General features: G+C 34.1%; 1 long non-coding RNA gene across 1 annotated transcript in view; it reads right to left on the reverse strand.

Annotated features, from left to right (window-relative positions):
• The window catches only part of LOC149134519 (uncharacterized), a 121,218-nt gene that overhangs the window by 104,765 nt on the left and 3,953 nt on the right, over window positions 1-12,500 (reverse strand). The window lies entirely within an intron of this gene.

The raw sequence follows: 12,500 nt of genomic DNA on the forward strand, positions 1-12,500 counted from the left end.
TACACCACGACACCAAGTCTGGGGTTCGATACAACCTTTGGGTCATGAGCCTAACAGCATAACAATCGTTATATATATATATATATATATATATATATATATACGTAAAAGTCTGTGTATGTAAATATACATGTGTATATATATTTATATATATATATATACACACACACACACACACACACACACACATATATATATATATATATATATATATATATATATATATATACATAGTATATATATATATTTATATATATATATACATACATTGTGTATATATATATATATATATATATATATATATATATATATATATATATATATATTAATGCATATGCATCTATGCATGTATGTATCTACCGAACTATCTATATATATGTGTGTGTATATAAGACTGTAATTTTGATGTGTATATCAGCCAGATTTGAAATTGTCACTTGGTTTTTATAACATCGTTATTTTGTAGGGTTTTTTTGTTTTTTTTTGGTTCGTTTTGTAATATCAGCCGCCAAACATTGCTCCGCCCTTCAACACCTCCTCACTGATGTAAACAACTACAACTTCCTCCATATTACTGATTCCCACCTCTCGTTGCCAAATGACATTTAATACCAGCCACCAGCATTTTCCTTTGACCCGTTGGGAAGCACAAACAACATTTTCGCTTCTCTCATCTCTCCCGATGACGTCCCATTTTATAGTAGTTATCTTCTCATCCTGCGGCTCTGTACCCTTTTATTCCAGATCCAACATCAAACGCCACGCCTATGTCCGCACATCATTGCCTCAGTTACCATGCACTTTTTCTCTTCCTTTCATTTTAATTTTTTTTTTGTCTTTTGTTTTTATTTTATTCTCACCATTGCAGCAATTTTTTTTTTTGTCCTCCATTATCCTCATCATTTAGATAACTCTTTTCCTTCTCCCCTCCGATGATAATGTGAAATAACCAACTCTTGTTCTAACTGCTAATACGCTTAACTTTTTCTTCATTCTCCTAAAAAAGAAAAAAATTACAGCATAACACTTTCTCTTCCTAACATTCCTTTCGTCTTCCCTCTTCTCACTCTTACTCCTCATTTTCCTGTTCTTAACTCTCTCTTTCCATTCTCTCTCTCTCTCTCTCTCTCTCTCTCTCTCTCTCTCTCTCTCTCTATGTATATATATATATATATGTATGTATGTATATGTACATACACACAAGTACTCACATACATAGATACGTATATACATATATATATGTGTATATACACTAACGCTGTTATATAAGCATCTATATGTATACATACGGGTTTATATGTTATGTATGCATGTATGTACGTATATATGTGTATGTTTGTGTGTATGCATGTATGTGTGTGTGTTCGTGTGTATGTGTGTGTGTGTGTGTGTGTGTGCATGAGGTGAAATCAGTGTGCTCTTTTATGCAATAGTACTCAAAAATATCCAACGGAGTCTAATTACACTCCTCTGAAAGTGTCCATCAAATAAGTATACATAATTCTATGTAATCATTCCATTCTTCAGGTTACGAAACATACGTAAAGCGAAGAAATTAAGTGGAAAGTACTTTCCTTCCTGAGAAATCGCAATAACTAGAATGAGTGTACCGCTATCTCTCAGTCTGTTCCAAGCGAAAAAGGAAAACACCATTCTGTGATCATTCACCTTATCAGTGGTTATCGAGAAGGTAATATTCGTTGTGTCCGGCGAACCTATATTTAGTTGCAACGTCGCTTTGGATATAAAACCGACCGGGACTGAGAAAGCCACCAAAGCGAGTGAATTGGTATCCCGTCGGGTAATTATCGTTTTTAGAGGTATGGAAGGCTGCTCGCTGTAAGGAATAGTTTTCCTTGGGCAAAGTATCTATATGCTTGTGAGACTCACAGGAATATAACGGAGTATATTTTCTCTTGTCTAAGGGAAGTATAACGCCGAAAGAGCTCAGCGCTTAACTTATAAAATAACTATAAATTACGTGATGCCAAACCTTCGCACGCTCAAAGACACACACACTCACACACACACACACAGAGAACATATGCATGCACACACACATACATACAAGTGTGTGTATACACATACGCATGCATATATAGTTGTATACAGTGGCAGTTTTATGTCAATTTGCTCTAGCTTGTCTATAAATATATCTACATATTTATGCATATATGGTGTGCCTGTATTTATACATGCATGTATGCTGGAATATACATATATATGGATGTATGTGCTTCTTGTTAGTTATTTCTGTCCTTGTTAGTGTAAGAGATGGTTACTAAATATAAAACAACCTTTTCCAAAGAAAATGCGATGTTTTACTTGCTGAAATTAAGAAAAGTCTCGCATACTTTTATTTTGTTGTTTCAGATTGTTAACTTTCTTTTATTCTTTTATTTGTTTCAGCTACTTTGATTGCGGCCATGCTGGAGAACTGCCTTTAGTCGAACAAATCGACCCCAGGACTTATTCTTTGTAAGCCCAGTACTTATTCTATCGGTCCCTTCTTGCTGAACCGCTAAGTTACGGGGACGTGAACACACCAACATCGGCAGATAAAATTCTGCCTTCCACAGAAGGAAACCTGTGGCACATATTGGTTGTCATCTCACACTTCTGTAACATAATGATTGATATCGATTAATGTTTCTTTTTCTTTTTTTTTTTTTACAATTTTTTAATCACACCCTTCTCATGACGGATTTGCTAACATCTTTTAGGTCTTGTTTCAGGATGATCAACTTGTAATCAAGGCTCAGTTTATACTATCCCGCCCCATCAGAAAAAAAATATTGTTTATGATTTATTTTTCAATCTTCTCTTGCATGGTCAGTTGTTATTTGTGTTTGCCTGTGGTAAGCATCGCTATACCATTCATAGTTTTCCGTAGATCAACGATCTTTTTTCCTTAAGTATGTATTCACGAATTCTTCACCCATTCAGAGTGATGCTATTTGCAATGGTGTCTACACATATGAGACACTTTATTGTTTCATTGACAATCAAAGGTCATTTCGTCTGAACTTTGCTTACATCCTTCCGTCTAACATAGATCCGGTCACTGACACTATCGATGTGGAAAAAAAAAAACAATGATGGTTAAAACTTTCTTGAGATCTCTACATCTGTCTGTTATCTTAAATGTTGGCTCTTGTACTGGAAAAACGTTATGGTGTTTATATATTATTCACTGTATGTCTTATTTATACATCCTGCTTTGCAGTTGTACTGCTTCTTATATTCTGGATCCCTCCTCTTCCCAGCGGGACTTCGAATCATCTTGGGATGAATGTCTTAGAATCTTGATATAGTCTTTCATGCCGCTGTATTCAGTTTGGGGATTCCAACTAATGGTTCGTAGTCTTACGTTTTCCCACAATAAGATTTTGACCTGCTACCCGTAATTTCTGTTTAAAAGCAGTCAGTATTCATGCAACAAGTACCCTTATCATTGACTCATATTTTGGAGAGTCTATGATAAAGCCGTAGCTTGAGAGTCGTGAATCCATTATCCACTTTCCATGTAATATACTTTTCTAATCTAGGCACAAAGCCCGAAATTTTGGGGGAGGGGGCTAATCGATTAGATCGACCCCAGTGCCTAACAGGTACTTAATTTATCGACCCCGAAAGGATGAAAGGCAAAGTCGACCTCGGCGGAACTTGAACTCAGAACGTTAAGACAGACGAAATATCAGTAAACATTTCGCCTGGCGTGCTATAGTTTCTGTCAGCTCGCCACCTTAACTTTCCACTTCCCATTTAATACTATCGATGTTTCTTCGCTGTTTCTTTTTTCCTTGTTCTATTCTAGTTTTACGAAGAATATGATCTGTTTGGGTGTGTGTTATCATTTCGATCACTCTCACTAAATCTCATGTTAACGCAAGATAATTGTAAAACAATATAGTAAAACATTCAACGTACAAAAGCTGGGATTTTCGCTTTATGACAGTTGATTTTTTTTGTCCTGATTTGATCGATCAATGACAACATCAATCAATAGGATTTTCCCATTGTCTTCTGTGCTAATCGGTTTTTCATTTAGTATATTGTTGATGGAAACAGTGAAGTTCTTAAATTATTGCTGGGATTTGCATTTTGATATATTTGAAAACTTGAACCCATTCGATATGTTCGTAAACTGTGAATACCTCGACTTATAATGGCGGTGTTCATATCTCTATGTAAACGGTTATATTTTGATTGTCGCTCACAATTTAAACAATTTTTCCACGACTGAATCGATGATATTGCTGACACTTACCTATTGTCCACTTTCGATGGTTGAATTTGCAAGCTAGAACAATATATTTCTTAACCAATTAACTCACTACTCTATTTGAAATATAAGGAGGTAAGATATTTAGACCAGAGTAGTCCTTCAGTCTCTTAGTATGATCGACCAAGATGTCTTCTGTAATCTTTTTGTTTACTACTTACAGGTCTTGGCTTCATTCAAAAACTTAGATTTTAGTTCTTTCCATAGTTCAACGACCGCCGATAGCTGCTCTTTCTACGTCCAATACATTAATATTCCACGCGATATTGACCGGTCTAATTTTACTGCTTCGTAGCTGCAAATATATTCTTGAAGATACAAGCAAGATAACAAGACATTTATTTTGCCATTTTGTATTAATGATAAAACTTCGAGGGACAACATTCTTGACTCAAAATGATAAATAGTCTCCTGAAGACACCTAAACACATACATACATATATACATATATATATATAAACATACACACACACACACACACACACACACACACACACACACACACACACACATATATATATATATATATATATATATATATATATATATATATATATATATATTTATATATATATGTATGTATGTATATATATGTAATCATATATGTGTGTTTGCATGTATGTATGCCTGTATGTATACACAACAGATGTTTCAATAGGTATTCATTGAGATTACCAATCGACTTTCGTTATTATATTGGAAAATATCGTGTTTCGTACAAGCTTAGCATTTAAGTGATCAAGTTAGGAAGGTCGATATCATTAGACAGATCAAGTTCAGAGCTAAATACTACTTCGTATTATTCACATACTGACAGGGAACATAAGTCTGGCGTTCTTCATCACTCTGATATATATAGACTGACAAACTCCTGCATAACGTGATGAGCATTTTACAGAAAAAAAAACTTAAATGCAACAACATCATTTCATGTATATGAATTTAAACTCCTAATCCTGTATTGAATAGTTTCTTACGATCAACGTTTCTGTTCAAACAGAATAGGAAGGATATATATATATATATATATATATATATATATAGTAGTGTACTGTATATTTTTTTTATAAATGAAAAACAACACCGCGGAGGAAGCGACGTAAGCTTAAATAATAAATCGCGATAAGTGAACCGCGATAGGTAAACCACGATATAGCGAGAGACTACTGTATATATATATATATATATATATATATATATATATATATATATATATACACTCACACACAAATCTTTGCGTATATACTAGTACATACATTCAAATAAACACACAATACCATATACACTTATTCATGCACGCAAGCAAGCTCACATGTACAAATAAACATCATGTGCAAAAAGGCTGCACATATATGGCTTTTTTTTTGTATCTTTCTCATTGTCTGTAAGTTTGTGTTTCCACGTAAATATATTTGTGTACACGCTTTTCACGCATTGTTTGTCTCTTCTAAATTTCTATTTGTATCAAACTCAGTTTTTCTTCCATTTTCCATTTTCTTTTGTTGCTTAAGGCACTTCTTTTCTCATTATTCTTTATTCTTTAATGGCCCTTTTCTTTGCTCCTGTTTATCATATGTCGTATATTCAGTAATTCACTTTTCAGTTGAGTGAACGACAAGGATTTACAAAACTCTTACTTCATTCACTTGCAATTACCATTCATTAACAGATGTAATTAACCGAGATCATTGCAGATTAATTATAATTTTATTACTGCTTCTGTATTAAGTACTTTGATACTTTTCTGCTTTCGGTATTTTCTAAAGCATGTATATGTGTGTGTATATTGTACGTGTCTCCATGTTCGTTACTATGTCGAGTTGTCGATACAGTAATAAAAAGAATAGTAAAAAGAATTTGGTATTAAGCAGAAGGCGGAGAGGTGGCAGAGTCCTTAGAACTCCTAGCAGAATGCTTAGCGGTATTTCGTCCGTCTTTATTTTCTGCGTTCAAAGTATACTGAGGGTGACTTTGCCTCTTAACCTTTCGGAGTGGTACCTGTTGAGCAATGGGGTTCGTGTAATCATCTTATTCTCTCCCCCGAAATTGCTGGCCTTGTGCTAAAATTTGAAACAAACATTAAACAGAAATATTACTTAATTATTTCTGCAGAATACATGTTTTAAGAATTGTGGTTACGGCGTCTTCAAAGATTCGTCCTAGTAGCATTCTTCGGACCGTGCAAAGAAGTCTAGCAGGTAGAAACTTCGCGGTGACTGTTTTCTTGTAAAAGTATTATACGCACGCACACACACACACACACACACACACACGTGTGTGTGTGTTATGTATGTTTGTATATATATATATATATATATATATATATATATATATATATATATATATATATATATATATATATATATATATATATATATATAAAAATGAGTAACAAAGATGTGTAAGCTTCAATTCATTACAGCTGTTTCGATCGATTCCTTTAATTTTTCAAGATAACAGCAAGAAGTACAAAATTAATTTAGTACAAGTCTGATTATATCTAATTAACAATATATATCACATTCAGTAGCTATTCGTAAAGTTGCTGTCGCTGGTGTACAATAGCCTCAAACCAGTCATGAATGAGTAAACGGATGATAGATAATATATTTCAACCGTGACTATCACGTCCTTTTAATTCTCGATATGGTGTACTCTGAATGACATAATTAATTTTTTTGTGCTTATTTATTAAGAATATGAATTATGATTTGAGGGAGGTTTGTCAGTTATTTCTAGTGATACGAACAACCACTTAGAGGCTCTTCGCTGAAGTAAAACATTGGAATTCAACAACTGTTTTATTGGCGTAGACAGCTGTTTGGTTGGGTTGGCTGAAAGTAACATCTGAGAATCAAAACAACACCTGACCAGGTGTGGTAGTTTTGACTACAGAACTAAACACCGGATGAATATCGATCCGGCAATTAAACTCCAGCTATGAAGTGTCTTACGGAATATTAATTTGTATTAAGGGATTGCTACGCTTAGATCTGATTTCCTACGGAGAGAAAGAGAAAACAAAGGCAAATATTGGACCGGTAGGGTCGTTGATAAGCCAACGATAGTTTAGTATTGATTAAAACTGAAAAATGTTACAACTAAATTAATACAGCCAAGTTAATGACGCTGAATATAACATAAATTGTTCAGGAAGAAGATTAAGGATCACAACAGAAAAACCCCTTAGTCGAAGAAAGTTAAGATAAATATCGAAACTTGTGATCAGAGAAATGTTTTCCTTTACACTTGAAGAAAATATAATGGCAAATATAGATTCTTGTTCAGCCGTTGTGATAAAAATAGATCGTAAAAATATAACTGATAAGTCACTAAATTTTATCCTAAATCTCTTCAAGGCTGCGTAAATATGTCTTACATGATTTTTTTCTATATTGAATGTGCTTCAAATTTTTATCAGGAGAAACTAAATCCTATTTAATGCTTTCAGGCATAAAGTATACTGAACTATCAGAGCATTACATATAAATATATGAACAGAAGATAAATCTCATATTTTCAACTGCCTAAGAGAGAAGTGGAGAAAGAGGCTTATTCTCCGTGTTAAATGTATGTTTAATGTATTGATAAAATAATTATTATCTTACAGAAGCAACCACGAAATTTTGTAGGTAAGTGGGAACCATCGCTTGACGACGATGAGAGTTCTTCACAACCAGGTGCCTTGATCAAGTAGAAACAGCAGGTAAGTTGATCTCGAATCACAAATGTCTTTAAAAAGATGCACGGCTTTATCATAATGTGTTCGAACGCAGTTAGCTGGCTGAAAAGTTAGCGCGTCGGGCAAATTGCTTAGCGGCATTTTTGTGCTGCCGGCGTCATCATAGCTTTTCATCTTTTATAAACTAAGTATCAGATGAACACTGTGGGTGACCTAATCAACTTAGCCAAAATTGCGGCCTTGTTCCGAAATTAGAAACCATTATAGTGACTTGGTCTGAAAAGATTACAGATGAGTCGGGGATAAACGATAGCTACTGCTACTGACACGGACAGAGGTCACTGCCATTTACCATTACCAACAAGGTCACTACTATTACTACTACTACAACCAAGAAAAAAGGCTCCCACGTGGACTGTTGACACCAGTAAGGAACAATTATGAACTTTTCATCTAATTTCATTTTTTTAAATATGTATTTTTGATAAGGTTCGTTTTTTCAAGAACCGAAACATGTTAAAAATATCTCTGACAAAATTATAAATTAAAATTCATTTTTATATATTGGCATTTTCAAACTTCTTTTATATATATATATATATATATATATATATATATATATATATATATATATATATATATATATATATATATATACGTGCACACACAAACACACATGAGTGTGTGTGTGTGTGAGTGAGTGACCTGTAATAAAATCTCTCAGTTCTCCAGCTGATTCTCTCAGCACCCACCCCCACTTCATAAGAACGCAAGAACACTTTTGAAAAGTAGGTGAGCTAAACCCATCGACTGTTTCATTTCTTTATCGATCCAGAACGATAAAAGTGGGATCTTGAGCATTTGTCGGAAAGAGATGTAACCACATTGCAACAGAGCAATTGCGAAATAATAATAATAATAATAGTCGACCCTGAAAGAATGAAATGCAAAGACTACCTCGGCGGTATTTGAACTCAGAATATAGAGAGTCGGAATAAATGCCGCTAAGCATTTTGTCCGGTAAACTAATGAAACTGACATTTCGCTACCTTACCTTTTGTAGTAGTAATGCTTTTAATACAGAAAAAAAAAATACCTGTAATTTGGGAAAGGAGCAATGTTTGATTATATGACCCCAATTCTTCACAGCTATTTATTCTACCCGTTGTCAATTAAGTACTAGCGACAATGTAATCGACTGTTCCTCTTCCCTTAATTTCTAGTCTTCTGCCCATTTTTGGAATGAGTGTAAGTATAATCTTTTCTACTATAGGCACAAGGCCTGCAATTATGGAGTAGGGGGCCAGTCGGTTAAATCGAGCCCAGTTCACAACTGGTACTTAATTCATCGGCCCCGTAAGAATGGAAGGCAAAGTTAACCTCGGTGGAATTTGAACTCAGAGTGTAGCGAAGGGCGAAATACCGCTAAGCATTTCGTCCAGGGTGCTAACGATTCTGCCAGCTCGCCACTTTTGAGTGTAACTATAATGGAATACTGTCTTACATTTGATTGAAATTACAAGTGTCCACAATGGATTTGAGAGAGAGGAGAAGGGAGAGAAATGACGAGGAGATCCAAAATGAGAAAGAGAGTGGATAGGAAAATAAGGGACAAGAGAAGGCGAGAAAGGAGTAGCGGAAATGCGAGACAAGAGGTGAGGGAGACAAAGAGAGCAGGAGAGTAAGATCTACAGAGGGACTAAGAACCAGATTATTTCATCAAAGTCCATTGTTGTAGCATCCATTTTCGTATTCTAGCTTTAATATTTTCATGTCAAAACCCGTCCAGATTGACTTTGGCTTTCATCTATCCAGGATCGATAGTACTTCAACTGACATCGGGTTTCACGACTATACGCAGTCCTTAAATTTATGGCCTACGGCCAGCAAGGTGTGCCTCTTAATTGTTAATCGATTAACCTCTCTCAACGAATTTCTGGCCCTGTGTTTATAATGTTCTAGCTCGTAATTTCTGAGTTCAAATCCCGGCGTCAACTTTGCTTTTCATCTTTTTGGGGTCGATAAAATAAAGTCGAAGCCATGTACTGGGATCAATAGTATTGATCGATTATCTCCGATCTCCTAAAATTGTTAGCCATTGTCCAAAAGTCGACACAATTATCATTATCAACGTCACCTTTAATAATTGAATAAAGACTTCCGGCAAATCTCTGGGTTTGTGCCTTTCCCATAAATTATTGTTTCCCTTTTCTTTTGTACTTTTTTCCTGACGGTCAGAGTGTCAGACTTCCCGATACTTATTCAACCTCTTCATGATCTGAGTTCAAATACAGGTGAGGTTAATTTTGCCATTCGTCTTTCTTTGGTCGATGAATAAAGAACCAATCGATTGCTGGAATAATTTATACTCCTTTCATTACGGTTTCAGATTTTGTGCCTATGAAAGAACTACCATTTTACTTCAAGTAAAAGCACCCACGCCTCTCTCTCTCTCTCTCTCTCTCTCTCTCTCTATCTATCTATCTATCTATCTATCTATCTATCTATCTATCTATCAATAAAGAATTACTGGGGTTACTACTTTCGACTAAAATTCTTCAAGGTGGTGCCCCAGTATGGCCAGGCTTTACTGACTAAAACAAGCAAAAGAAAATAAAAGATATCAGTATTCTGGCAAAAGTGCGGCTTGTTATGCACAAGCTTTCACTACTGATAATTTGACAGCTAAAATATTGGCTGTTAATCCTTCACGCAACCAAACCGAAGGGAACGTCCATTGTGTATGTGTGACTGTGTGTGTGTGTGTGTATGCGTTCGTGTGCGTGCTTGCGTGTGCGTGCGTGAGTGCGTGCGAGTGCGTGTGTGTGTGTGTGCGCGCACATATAAATATATATATATATATATATATGGGGGGGCAAATATATATTTGTGTGTGTGTTTGACCCCCACCATAACTTGACAAAAGACGTTGGTGTGTTTACGTTCCCATAACTTAGCGGTTCAGCAAAAGACCCCGACTGAATAAGTACTAAGCTTACACAGTATAAGTCCTGGGGTCGATTTGTTCGACTGAAGGCGGTGCTTCAGCATGACCGCAGTGACTGACACAAGTAAATCAATAAAAGAATATATACAAGCATACAGGTATATATGTATACATACGTACGTACACACGTACATACATATACGTACTCCCACACCTATACAGACACACACAGGGCTTGGGCATCACTTGCAAGATTGCACTTTGTCTTTGAGACTTACGCCTCGAGAAGTGGATTATCGGAAGACCAATGGATGCCTATGGATGCGAGGATCTTATAAACTTAGCAGCAAAGCTTCTTCCAAGGAAAGCCTAAGCATAACGCGGATTCTATGCTGTGGAAAACGCTGTAAAATCCGGCTTTAGTTGATACTTCCATGGTCAACGTGGAAATAGTGGACATAAAACATGAGACCAGGACAAAAGCCGCAGGGCTGTCTAAACTATCATTTAACAGTACTGCTAAGTAGCTATCAGATATGTATACATCTATAAATGTATGCACACCCTCACACACACTCATAGACACATATATGGATAGATGGATAGATAGACAGATAGATAGATATGTGCATATATATAGCGATAAAAACGCAGATATAAATATATGTATAGGAGTATATGTGGGACTGTGTACGACTGTCTACTTATAAATATATATATACATAAATATGAATATAAGAATTATGTATATACATATACCGAATACGTATACATATTTATATACAACATGCTTGCACACATACATGCACAAATATATACGCATATACGTAAACATTTGTGCATGTGTATGTTTACATATCTACATATATATGTATATATATATATATATATATATATATATATATATATATATATATATATATATATATATATATATATATATATACATATCTACATATATAAATATATATATATATATATACATATATATATATATATATATATATATATATATATATGTATATATGTATATATATATATATATATATATATATATATATATATATATATATATATATATATATATATATATATATATATATATATATATATATAAATATATATATATATATATACATATATATATATATATATATATATATATATATATATGTATATATGTACATATATATATATATATATATATATATATATATATATATATATATATATATATATACCTATATACAAAAGTCGTTTATATATATATCTACGTCGATGTATACTCACATATAGAAAGAAGATATGTAGATATATCGATGGATACACATCTATATATATATATCTACAGATACATAAATAAATGTATATCTACACATGAATACATACATATAAATATGTATATATATATACACACACATACATATATACATACATACATACATACATACATACATACATACATACATATTGCCCATTGCAAATGTAATTACACTGGCAGTGGTCCAGGATACCCAAAATCTTAGGGTTTAAATGTGTAAATGATAAAACAATAAGACAATGAACATATGTGTGTGAGTGTGTGT

This window comes from Octopus bimaculoides, chromosome 8 (assembly GCF_046866305.1).
Source record: "Octopus bimaculoides isolate indiv1 chromosome 8, ASM4686630v1, whole genome shotgun sequence".
NCBI classification, from domain to species: Eukaryota; Metazoa; Mollusca; class Cephalopoda; order Octopoda; family Octopodidae; genus Octopus; species Octopus bimaculoides.